Below are 13,158 nucleotides of genomic sequence, written 5' to 3'. Positions count from 1 at the left end.
TTCAACAAAATACTATCAAATCAAATCCAACAACACATCAAAAAGATAATACACCACAACCTAATGAATATTATACCAGAGATGCAAGGATGGATCAACATACACCAATCAATAAATGTGGTTCACCACATAAATAATTAAAAGCAAAAACAATTAAAAACAAAAACCATATGGTCATCACCTTAGATGCAGAGAAAATATTTGATAAAATTTATACTCTTGTGATAGAAATTCTCTACAGAGTAGTTACAGAAGGAACATACTTGAAACTAATAAAAGCCATACATGACACACTCACAGCCAACATAATACTGAATGGGGAAAAGTTGAAAGCATTCCTCCTGAGAACTAGAATAAGACAAGAAGGCTAACTTTCACCACTTCTATTCAACAGAGTATTGGGAGTCCTAGCTAGAGTAACCAAGAAAGAGAAAGAAAGAAAAGGCATCCAAATTGGAAAAGAAAAAGTCAAATTATCTCTGTTTGCTGATGATATGATGTTAAACCTAGAATACCCTAAAGACTTTTCTGAAAGATTCCTAGATGTGATAAATGATTTCAGGAAAGTGTCAGGATACAAAATTAATACACGAAAATAGTAGGGTTTCTATACAACAATGAAAATCAAGCTGAAAATCAAATCAAGTCTTCACATTTACAATAGCTATGAGAAATAAAATACCTAAGAATGCATCTAACCAAAGAGGTGAAAGATCTGCAAGGGGAACTAAAAAATACTATTGAAAGAAATCATAAATGACACAAACAAATGGGAAACTATCTCATGCGTATGGATTGGAAGAATCAATATTTTTTAAATGACCACACTGCCCAAAGCAATCTACAGACTCAATGCAATTCCTATCAAATTACAATCAGGCAACAAAATTTTTTTCACAGAATTTTTTTAAAATCCTAAAATTAATATGGAAACAAACAAACAAACAAAAGACCAAATAGCCAAAGCAATCCTAAGCAAAAAGGATAAAGTTGGGAGCATCACATTACCCAACTTCAAACTATATCACAAATCAATAGCAACCAAAACAGAACAGTGCTGGTATAAAAATAGAAACATAGATCAGTGGAACAGAATAGAGAACCCAGAAATGAAAGCACATTCCTAAAATCAACTGGTCTTTGACAAAGCTGACAAAAACATACACTGTGGATAATATACCCTATTCAATGATTGGTACTGGGAAAAGTGTATAGTCATATGCAGAAGAATGAAACTGTACCCCATCTCTCACAGATACAAAAATGAATTCAAGAGATATTAATGATTTAAGTGTAAGACGTAAAACTATTAAAATCCTAGAAGAAAATGGTTTATTATCTAGGAAAATCTCTTCTGGACATTGACCTAGAAAAAGAATTTATGACTAAGACCTAAAAGCAAATATAACAAAAACAAAAATAGACAATGAGACTTAATTAAACTAAAAAGCTTCTGTACATAAAAAGAAATAACAGAATAAACAGACAGCCCCCAGGACGGGACAAAATATTTGCAAACTATGCATCCAAGAAAGGACTAATATCCAGAATCCACAAAGAACTTAACCACCTAAACAAAACAACAACAACAAATAACCCCACCTCTAGGAACTATAAAAGCAAAAACAAACCAAATCCAAAATTACAGAAGAAAAGAAGTAATAATTATCAGAGCAGAACTAAGCAAAATAAAGACTAAAGAAACAATCTAAAGAATCAACAAAAAAGTTGATTCTTTAAAAAGATAAATTGATGAACTGCTAGCTAAACTAATAAAAGAAAAAGAGATGACCCAAATAGACAAATCAGAAATGAAAAAAGATAAATTACAACTGATACCACAAAAATACAAAAGATCGTAAGAGACTATTTTGAACAACTATATGCTAACAAACTAGAAAACCTAGAGGAAATCGATAAATTCCAGAAGCATACAACTTATCAAGATTGGATCAGGAAGAAATAGAAAATCTGAATAACCAACAAGCTGTGGGATTAAATTAGTAATAAAAATGTCTCTCAACAAAGAAAAGCCCAGGACCAGATGGATTTGCTGCTAAATTCTACCAAATGTACAAAGAAGAACTAATACTAATCTTCCTTAAATTATTCCAGGAAACATAAGAGGAAGGAATTCTCCTTAACTCGTTCAATGAGGCCAACATTATCCTGATGCCAAAACAAGACAAAGATATAACAAAAAAACAAAACTACAGGCCAACATCCCTGTTGAACATAGATGTAAAAATTCTCAACAAAATACCAGCAAATCTTCACGTTTACAATAGCTACAAAATATAAAATACCTAAGAATGCATTTAACCAAACAGAGATGCTATCTACAAGGAGAACTAAAAAACACCACTGAGAGAAATCATCAATGACACAAACAAATGGGAAACTATCCTATGCTTATTGATTTGAAGAATCGATATTTTTAAAATGACCACACTGCCCAAAGCAATCTACGGACTCAATGCAATTCCTCTCAAATTACCAAAAAAATGTTCACAGAATTAGAAAAAACAATTCTAAAATTAATATGGAAACAATAAAGGCCAAGTAGCCAAAGCAATCCTAGGCAAAAAGGACAAAGCTGGAAGCATCACCTTATTCCACTTCAAACTATACCACAAGACAACAGAAACCAAAACAGCATTGTATGTTCTCACTCATATGTGTGTGCTAAGAAAATTGATCTCATGAGGGTAGTAAGTACTATGATGGTTACCAGAGACTCAGAAGGTATAATTTATGATCATAATATAGTTATAATTTTTATATAATATTTATAATGTTTATAATTTATAATATATTTTTATTATTATATATAAAGAGAATATTTAGAATGTTTTCAACACAAATAATAAATATCTAAAGTGATTAATATCCCAATTACCTGATTCAATCATTATATCTTGTATGCATATATTAAAATAGAACATGTACCCCTTAAGTATGTACAACTATTACTTGTCAATTAAAAAACAGACACTTCTCAAAAGAAGACATTCATGCAGCCAACATTCATATGAAAAAAAGCTCAACATCACTGATCATTATAGAAATGCAAATCAAAACCACAATGAAATACCAACTCACATTAGTCACAATGGCTATTATAAAAAGTAAAAAAATAACAGAAGCTGGCAAGATTTTGGAGGAAGAGGAGCATCTATACCCTGTTAGTGGGGGTGTAAATTAGTTCAGTCATTGTGGAAAATAGTGTGACAATTCCTCAAAGAACCAAAAACAGAAATACCATTTGACCCGGCAATCCTATTACTGAGTATATACCCAAAGCAATATAAATCATCATATTATAAAGATGCATGGCCACATATGCTCATTGCAACACTATTCACAATAGCACACATATGGAATCAACATAAATGCCCATCAGTAACAGACTGGACAAAGAAAATTTGGTATACGCACCATGGAATATTATGCAGCCATAACAAAGAATGAGATCATGCCTTTGCAGAAACATGGATGGAGCTGGAGGCCATTATCCTTAGCAAACTAATGCAGGAACAGAAAACCAAATACTACATGTTTTCACTTATAAGTGGGGGCTAAATGATGAGAACACATGGGCAAATACAGGGGAACAACACACACTGGGGCCTACTTGAGGCTGGAGGGTGGGAGGAAGGAGAGAATCAGGAAAAATAACTAATGGGAACTAGGCTTAATACATGGGTAATGAAATAATCTGTTCAACAAACCCCCATGACATGTTTACCTATATAACAAACCTGCATATATACCCGTGAACTTAAAAGTTAAAAAAAAAAAAACAGAAAAAATATATTTATAGTGAACTTGTAGGTACAGTTTTTAACCCCATGACAACCAGAAGAATTAGTCATTGTCAAGATCTTGAAACTATTTTTATAAAAGCTTAATTTAGTTTTAAATTAGAAATGCTTTTGTGAATAATACAAATGCAGCAACCATAGTTTAAGAAAGGATCTCAAAGATGAGAGAAGATTCTTTGCACACCAATCAGTTAAACATTTTTTAGCAGGCACACTAACAGGCGATCTCTTTCCCTAAAATTATCTTTGAGAACTTGAGCTCTTTTAGGATGCTTCTTGTGATGGTTTATGATGACATCAAATACAACAATTCTTATGCAATATGTTTCTGGGAAAATTCTACATTTTAATATTTTTTCTTATCTGATTTCTACATAAAAGTAGTTTTACAAATATAAAAATATTGAGAAAGTTTCAGGAAAATTCTGCTCAAAAGATCTGATCAAAAGGCTTAGAGGTTTTTACAGTTGTTTGAACATAAATCATGTTTTTTACTGTGCCAAACCCTAATTACATCATTTAAATCATTAGAGGACAAAAATCCAAGCATTTCAACATTTTAGTTTCTTGGAAATTATAATTCTAGTCTCTAAAGCACTCTAATTTTGTAAGAAGGATAGTTAGAAAAAAAAAGTATGAAATGTGTGTGTACTCTGGGCCTCTGTAGTTTTCAGCTAGCTTTGTCTTGTCTTTCTACCCTACAAAATTTTAAACACAATTACGTTCTCTTCCAAAGTCAAAATGTTGTTAAGCAAGCTGGTAAATAATCTTACTAGGTTTATATTGGAATTACCTTTAACAAATGAAGCATTTAAGCAGAGGTCTAGAAAAGAAATTGTTGAGAAGAAAAAGGAAAAATTACTCTACTCAACCAGTCTTTATTGAGTGTATTCTATGAGCCCAGAACTGTGTTTCAAACTCTGAGGTTTGGCTTTATACTTTTTTTTTTCAAAGATCTGACAATCTCATTGATGAGACAATCACACCAAGTTAATAAATATTTACTAAATGCTGTATCTCTGGCTTGTTGCTAGTTGTAACAATGGGGATAAGATCACAAAGTCTGTATTGATATGGAACTTAAGTTTTATAGGAGAGCCATACCAAATAAACAAGTAAGCAAAAAATAAAATAATAGCAAGATCATTGTCTTAGTTTGTTCAGGCTACTATAACCAAGTACCATAAACTAGGTGGCTTATAAGCACCAAAAATTTATTTCTCACAGTTCTGGAGGCTGAGATGTCCAAAATCAAGGTGCCAGGAGATTTGCTGTCCAATGAGGCTCCTTTCCTTGTTCATGGATGATGCCTTCTCACAGTGTCCTCATGTGGTGGAAGAGTCTAGGGTCACTCTGGGACCTCTTTTATAAGAGCAGTATTCGATTCATGAGGGCTCTGCCCCTATGACCTAAACTCCTCTGAAAGACCTCATCTCCTAATAATGTCACCTGAGGATTAAGATCGCAACATGAATTTTGAGGGTCTATAAACATTCAGTTCATTACAAGCATCCACTTCAGATGTTTCAAGAGGTAATCTATGGAAAACTTCCAGTGCAGGTCTTAGCAGATAATAAGCACTTGGAAAACATTGGCTTCCTTTTTTCTTTTTAAATTTTTCTTCTTAAAATTATGTAGTGTGTAAATCTCTTCAAGGCATGCAAAACTGCAACAGGCATACTTGAAAGTTTACAGAGTTTTCCATACCAAGCAAAGAAAACTGTGCATTTGTGCTTGTACTCAGAGCTTTCCTGAAAGCGTCCTTTGAGTGCCCTCACCGGCTTTGTTCTAGTATCCTCAAACAGCCTCAGCACCCTCCATAATGCTGTACAAGCAATAGATATGTAATAAATGTTTGTCCGATAGAATCAAACAACAGTTACTTGAAAACAAGGTCCAGTATGAGTCAGTTTCAGTGGTGTGAAAACATCAATAACAACATTAATGGGTTAAAGAATATAGAAGAGGTTAGAACAGGCTTGTTTGCAAGTAGAAATGATCTAGTAGAAAGAGAAAGATTGATGATATGAGAGTGATGAAAGATAAAGCAAAAACGTGGGCAAGCAATTCCAGGAAATATATAATTGTCCAATGTTTCAATTTACCAGCTTCACTCAACTACTTCTAGTTTAACCTTATCCATGGTTCTGGAATGCAATATTCCTATGAGCCAGAGTATTAGGGTTCCCCAGAAAGACAAAAGCAATAGGATATATACATACGTATGTGTGTGTGTATATATCCATGTATGTTTATATAGATACATGTGAGGACATTTATTATGGGAATCAGATCACACAATATGGAGGCTGAGATGTCCCTCAAAAGACCATTCATTCCTATGATAGCTCCATTTTTCATGATAATCCTTTATTTTGATATAACAAAATATGACTGGCTCCTGTTCCTTACAACCCAAGAATACTGACTCCTAGCCAAAAAATAATTCAGCAGTAAATTGTTTATTAAAGACTCTTAGTACAACATCACCAAATAAAGCCATAAAGTAAGTCACATACATAATTAAAAAATTTTAGAGGCATATTTTTAAAAGTAAGATGAAACTGTTGAAATTAATTTAAGAATATATTTATTAGGCCAATAAATTCAAAATATGATCACTTCAAGCAATCAATATAAAAAATATTAATGAGATATTGTACAGTGTTCTTTTTCTGTTAAGTCTTTGAAATCCCATTTTTATTTACACTTACAGCATATCTAAATTTGGATATGCCATATCTAAAATATTCAATAGCCACATACGGACAGTAGCTGCCATATTGGGCAGGCTAGTTCCAAAAGCTCAAACAGGGGAGAGACCAATGTGCATACAATAAAATGGAGACCAGATGGGTTTGGCTTTGGCTGTCCTTGAGAAGGCAGCATGAGAAGATGCAGAAAAATAATCTATTAGGGAGAGTGGAGAAATGGAGAATAGTATTAGAATAAACTAATGAGAAGCATGAAGCACTCCACCAACTTAATCCAAACCTTTAGCCATTATCCCAGAGAACATTGCTAGATCATCTCCAGAGTAGGTATACATCTTTCACTGAAATAGATTTCAACTTCAAAAAGTGGAACGAACGTTCTATTAGGTTAGTGCAAATGTTAATTGCAAAAACCACAATTATGTTTGCACCAACCTAATATTTATCACTGTCAGTTAATTTAGAACCTCTCAAAACCTGTTATTTGCTCTTTTTGTGAAACTTATTGTGTTCTTTCCAAGTTAGGGGCCAATGATAATCTCTTTCATTGACTTAACCCAAGAACCCGAGGAAAAAGAAATAGAGTTGTTTCCAATGTCGTCATTTTTCTGAAAAAAGTAGCTATATTTCAGTCTCAAAATGAGAAGTATCTCTAATTAATACACTTCCCCTCACCTGACTGTTTTGTGTGAATCCTCAGAATGTTTCTGAGGATCTGAATTTATTTATTGGAAACTGGTGAGTTTAATGAGCTAGCATTTATAAGGCCTTCTTTTCTCCCCCTTAGATTTCCAGGAAATATAGGGTCTGCATGATGGAGCAGAGGTACGTAAAAAAAAAAAAAAAAAAGAGCAGCATCTTGGGGAGCTTTGCTGCTGTTTGTACCTGGTCAACAGCTCAGTGATCAGCTGGTGTCAGGCCTCCACCCTCTAGGGAGCACATCACAGGCAGGAAAAGGAACATGTCTTAATTGTTTTTATCCTCCCAACACCATATTTAGCATCTTCACTTATTAAGTAATCAATACAAGTGGAGTGAGTGAGTGAATGAATGAATGAATGAATGCAGCTCTTCCCCCAGAAGCATACAAGCTGCAACCTGGTATCTGAGTTTGCTATGGTCCTTTCCTCTGTGATGCAAGGAGACTAATGGGACAGAAGTACACATCTGTAAGTCACTATTCATATCAAACCTATTATCTCCAAGGGCCACTGAGAAATGTCACAAAGTCACACAGCTCCTTGACTTCCTTCCCAGATAAGCATGGATAGGCATATAACCCTGGCACTCAGCATCTCTTCTGCCTGCTTAATTGGCTTGAGCATCCACATATGCATGAAAATATGGGCACACTCTTGCCCTCTCCTCATTTCTTCAGTAATTTAAAATCAATCATTTGGCTTGATCCTCCAAGATTTAGCAGCTGAGGAATCTTTGAATCAGTTATTTAATGTAGCTTAGCATTCTGCTCAAATCATCATACTCTCTTAGCAACAGTATCTGCCCAAATCATCATACTCTCTTAGCAACTGTATAATGCACTCTTATCTGTATTCACCATGCTATCCAATAGATCACAAAGAAAAAAGGTACTTATTCCTTCTCAGACTTTGTATCCTTTGATTACATATCCCTCTTACCCTACATTCCCAGCCTCTGTAACCATAATTCTACTCTTTGATTGTTTTAGATTCCACATATAATGAGAAGATGCAGTATTTTTCTTTCTATGCCTGGCTCACTTTATTTAGCATAATGTTCTCCAGTTCCATCCATTTTTGTCACAAATGACAGAATTTCCTTCTTTTTAAGGTTAAATAGTATTCCATTGTGTGTATACACCACATTTTCTTTATCCATTAATCTGTTGATGGATACTTAGGTTGATTCCATACTTAGCTATTGTGAATATTGCTACAAAGAACATAGGAGTACAGATAACTCTTTGACAAACTTACTTCAATTTTTTGGGTAAATACCCTGAAGTGCAATTGCTGGGTCATATACTAATTCTATTCTACTTGATCAAGTGTGCTATTGCAGCTTTCTATTGAATTTTTCATTTCAGTCATCGTGTTTTACCTATAGAAGTTCTATTTGGTTTTTTATTATTGCTTCTTGTCAAACTTCTTGCTTTATTCATGCTTTCTTTTACAAGTTATATTTAATATTTGAACTATATATTCTTGTAGCCCACTGAACTTCTTTAAAAGGATTATTCTAAATTTTTGTCAGTTATTTCATAGATCTACACTTAAGATCCATTATTGGCTGGGCACAGTGGCTCAAGCCTGCAATCCCAGCACTTTGGGAGGCCGAGACGGGCAGATCATGAGGTCAGGAGATCGAGACCATCCTGGCTAACACTGTGAAACCCCGTCTCTACTAAAAAATACAAAAAACTAGCCAGGTGAGGTGGCGGGCGCCTGTAGTCCCAGCTACTCGGTAGGCTGAGGCAGGAGAATGGCGTGAACCCGGGAGGCGGAGCTTGCAGTGAGCTGAGATCCGGCCACTGCACTCCAGCCTGGGCGACAAAGCGAGACTCCGTCTCAAAAAAAAAAAAAAAAAAAAAAGATCCATTATTATAACTTTATTAGTTTCTTTTGGAGGTGGTATGAGTCCTTGATTCTTCATAAGTCTTGTATCTTTTCACTGTTGTTTGCGCATTTGAGGAGACAGCCACCTCTTCCAGCCTTTACAGGTGTTCTCTGGCATGGACAGACCTTCACTATCTGTTCTAGCCTATAATTCTGGAAGGGCCAGCTGGTGACAACCCTGGGCAGGCAGAACTTGTTATGGATTCTCTAGTTAGCTGGACCACTGCCTTTCCTCTGATGTTGGTGGCGCTGCTGACTCTGCTTCACTGTCTGGTGAGATCACTGACTGAGCTCTGTTATCAGGCAGAACTGCTAGCTAGATACTGTGATGGCTTCTAGTCAGGCTAGCCACAGAATATATTCCCTGGCCAGGTGATTCTTCTATATGGGATCTACAGCTGAGTAGGGCTATAAGTTAGGTTCTGAAGTTAGGCAGAGTAACTGCTTGGCACAAGCAAGAGCAGAGGCTGTGTTCCTTAGAAATCCATATTTGAGAATTGCTTCCCTGTCTGGGTGGAGCCATGGGGTGGGCTTTCGGCTGAGTCAACTGCTGTTTGACCCTCCCAGGTTGAGCAGGTCTAGTGACCACACTTCTCCAAAATGTGAAGAGGTAAGCATCCCCCTTCCTGGTTAGGTCATTGCTTGGCTTTTTTGGCTGAGCCAAGTCACTTACTAGACTATTGGGTGAAGAAAGTTTAACCTTTCTGCTTCTCTGAAATGGGTAGGGAAGGCATTTCCCTGCCTGAGAAGGGTAGTTGAGGTGGGCTTTGGGGCTGAGCATCAAAGTTGACCATCCAATTGATGGGAAGTCCAACTCAAGCCAGATTAAACTTCCCAACACACTTCTGAAAGTGACCTTCTCATCTTTGTAAATGAGCTATGCAGTGGGCTTGTGTCTCCAAGCGAGCACCACAGCTGGCAGGAACACAAAGGTACCACCAAGATCCACACACCAGTCACCATGAATTTTGCCTCTTTTCTTTGTTTCTGCCTCACCTCCCATGGTCTAGCCATGCCATTACTTGCAGTATTCCCCATGAGGTAAGACTGGCATGGGCTTCCTGGGAAGCATCTTGGAATGCTAGGAAAGCTAGGATGACATCCTCCCGTTCTCCTCTCCCCTGTAGAAACCATGAACCCAGGTTGATCCTCTTTGTCTGCATTTTTCTGACTTGGAGGAGGAGAATGAGTGGCACAGTCAAAGTGAGACTATTGTTTTTATCCTTCTAAGTTTGTTTTCATTCAGTTCTGTGGACCACACAGCTGTCTCGAGCTTGTTTACAAGTTTTGCAGTTTTCAAAAAGATGTTGTGGTCTGTGGGTAGTTGCTAACTGAACTTTCTGTGGAAGGCAGTGTAGCCTGGGACTTCCTATTCTGCCATTTTGCTTATGTCACTCCTGTCTTGTCTATTATTATGTCATTGTAGTGCTCCCCGGTAATCCAATCCCAGTTATACTCTTAAAAATGCAGTAAGAGAGACTAAGAAAACCATGGACTTAGAGAGCCTATTCATTTATAGGTGGCAGCTTTAGGCACATTTAAGAAAGTGGAATGCAGAATATAAAATATTGTGCTTAATTGTCAACACTGTTTCTGTTCCTATGAAGTAAATTGAACCACAGTCCTGTTATTCTCCACGTCTTAAAGCTTAGGTGATTTGCCCCATTCCTTGCATGAGTTCAAAACAATTTGTAATAGATTGTTATAAATTGCTCAGTATAAAACTTAGTATACTAAGCTTCTATAAAAACTGAAAAATACAGAAGATGTTATCTGACGCACCTGAGAAGATTGTTTTTGATTTTAGGATAGAACTGTTACTTGCTTTTCGGCTTTTGCCTTCTGAAACAGGCAGACTTCATGTTTTATGGACTCTGTTCCCAGCATTACTTGCCATTCCTGGTGTGGTAGTAATTTGGGTCCTTTCTAGCACCGTCACTGAAATGAAATCTTCTGCCCTGTTTTTTTTCTTCTTTTGTACTGACTAGATGCATATTGACCACTACTTATTAACTCTTTGATCTTTTTTATTTTTGAACATATGGTCAGGACCTTGCCAGTGCCCAGAATGACAGGATGAAATTGTAGTAGGCTCAGGCCCCTGTGATAAAACTACTTTGCTCTGGGAAAAAGTAAGTGTTGGGCAGAGCAAAAGCTGGTACATATTAAACACTCCCATGACTGGGAGAGAATGTGCTTTCCTGAGCATCTGTGAGCATAGGACTGCTGCCTCTCCATAAATGTAAGGGACCATCTATGAAAGTCTTATTCTACAACGGACTTGGAAGATCCGAATGTTGCCAAATACAGTAGAATGCAAAAGATGCACTGACTTAAGGGAATCTATTTCACAAGTAAAAATGGGTTTAATTGAACCTGCTCTCTGTTCTTATTTTCCATTTTACGTGCCCCTTGCTTCTTCTAAAACAATATCTGCATGGAACTTTATTCCAAAAGAAATTAAATTATCTATGCCCCCTGCTTATATTTCAACAAGCCTAGTTTCTCTTAATGGCATTTAATGAGCATAATATGTACTTTTGAAAAAAAAAATCAAGCACTTTTATTGAGCAAGAATATTGTTTGTTGAGTTTTTAATACAACTTTACTCAAAACTCTGTAGTGCTAATTTAACAAACCTCCAGCACTTTGTTTTCCAGGCTTAGAATAAGGCTTAGAATGTCCAATGCACCTCTGAAAACAGTTCTAACTTCTGGAAAATAGCGGTTTCTGTGGTCATTGATGAAAGGTAATAGGATAGTTATGGTGATTATAGCATAGCCATAGGGACTGAATCTGAGTCTGAATCTGCCACTGGCTGACTTTAGGTAAGTCACTTCTACTTCTCCGAACATCATTTCATCTGTAAAATAAAAAAAAAAAAAAAAATAGTAGACCTATGTCAAATAAATTGTATGAGAATCAAGTGTGTAGAAATCTGTGTTCAATTACATAAAGAAATTCAGGCCAGGCACAGTGGCTCACACCTGTTATCCCAGCACTTTGGGAGGCCAAGGCAGGTGGATCACCTTGAAGTCGGGAGTTCAAGACCAGCCTGGCCAACATGGTGAAACCCCATCTCTACTAAAAAGAAAATACAAAACATTAGCCAGGTGTGGTGGCGGTTGCCTGTAATCCCAGCTACTCGGAAGGCTGAGGTAGGAGAATTGCTTGAACCCAGGAGGCGGAGGTTGCAGTGAGCCAAGTTGACACCACTGCCCTCCAGCCTGGGCAACAAGAGTGCGAAACTCCATCTCAAAAAAAGGAAGGAAAGGAAGAAATTCAAATATTGAATCTCATTTAATCTAATAGAAAAAATGGGAGCAGTGGCATTTTGCAAATTCTTATTTCTTACTTGGACCGGAGTAACTCTATAAATTATCCTTCCTTGGCTCTACCAAAAGATTTTTGGTTTCAAAATTTAGAGATAATGTTTTCTACCTTTTACACAAGCATGAAAGTAGAGAACTTTGACCTGTAGCGTATTTCTACAACCTAAGCCTGGATTTACTTTTGCTTGCCTTTGTGGTACAAACAGCCCAGCAGGCTGTGTGCCCAGCACTGTATAAAGCAGTATCATGCACTGCCTCACCCTCATGGTCCTCCATCTCCTCCTCCTCCCTCATCACTGCCACCACAGCTATCACCAGTTGCTGCTACCACCATCGCTGCTGTCACCACTGCCACTACCACCACTACTGCCACTACCTCTGCTACCACCACCACATCTAAAATTCTTCCTGATCCTAATGTCTTTATCACTCCACCTACTGCAAGAGCCCTTTCCCTGTGCCCTTGCCCTCCATCTCCTCTTGTCTAGATCCACCATAGAAAGTGAAAAATGAACCTTCCATCTAAAACTTTTCTCTTTTCATACTTTGTTTCTGGCCACCATGGTCCACATCACCACTCCCCAACCCAGGTTGATACTTATATTTTCTCCAGCAATTGACACTTATATCTTCATCCTTCTGAAAGATTAAGGGATAGCCACAGTTTGAAATGTCTTGATCTTTTATTTAA

Source organism: Papio anubis, chromosome 3 (assembly GCF_008728515.1).
Source record: "Papio anubis isolate 15944 chromosome 3, Panubis1.0, whole genome shotgun sequence".
Lineage (NCBI taxonomy): Eukaryota > Metazoa > Chordata > Mammalia > Primates > Cercopithecidae > Papio > Papio anubis.
Note: the sequence above shows the minus strand (reverse complement) of the source record.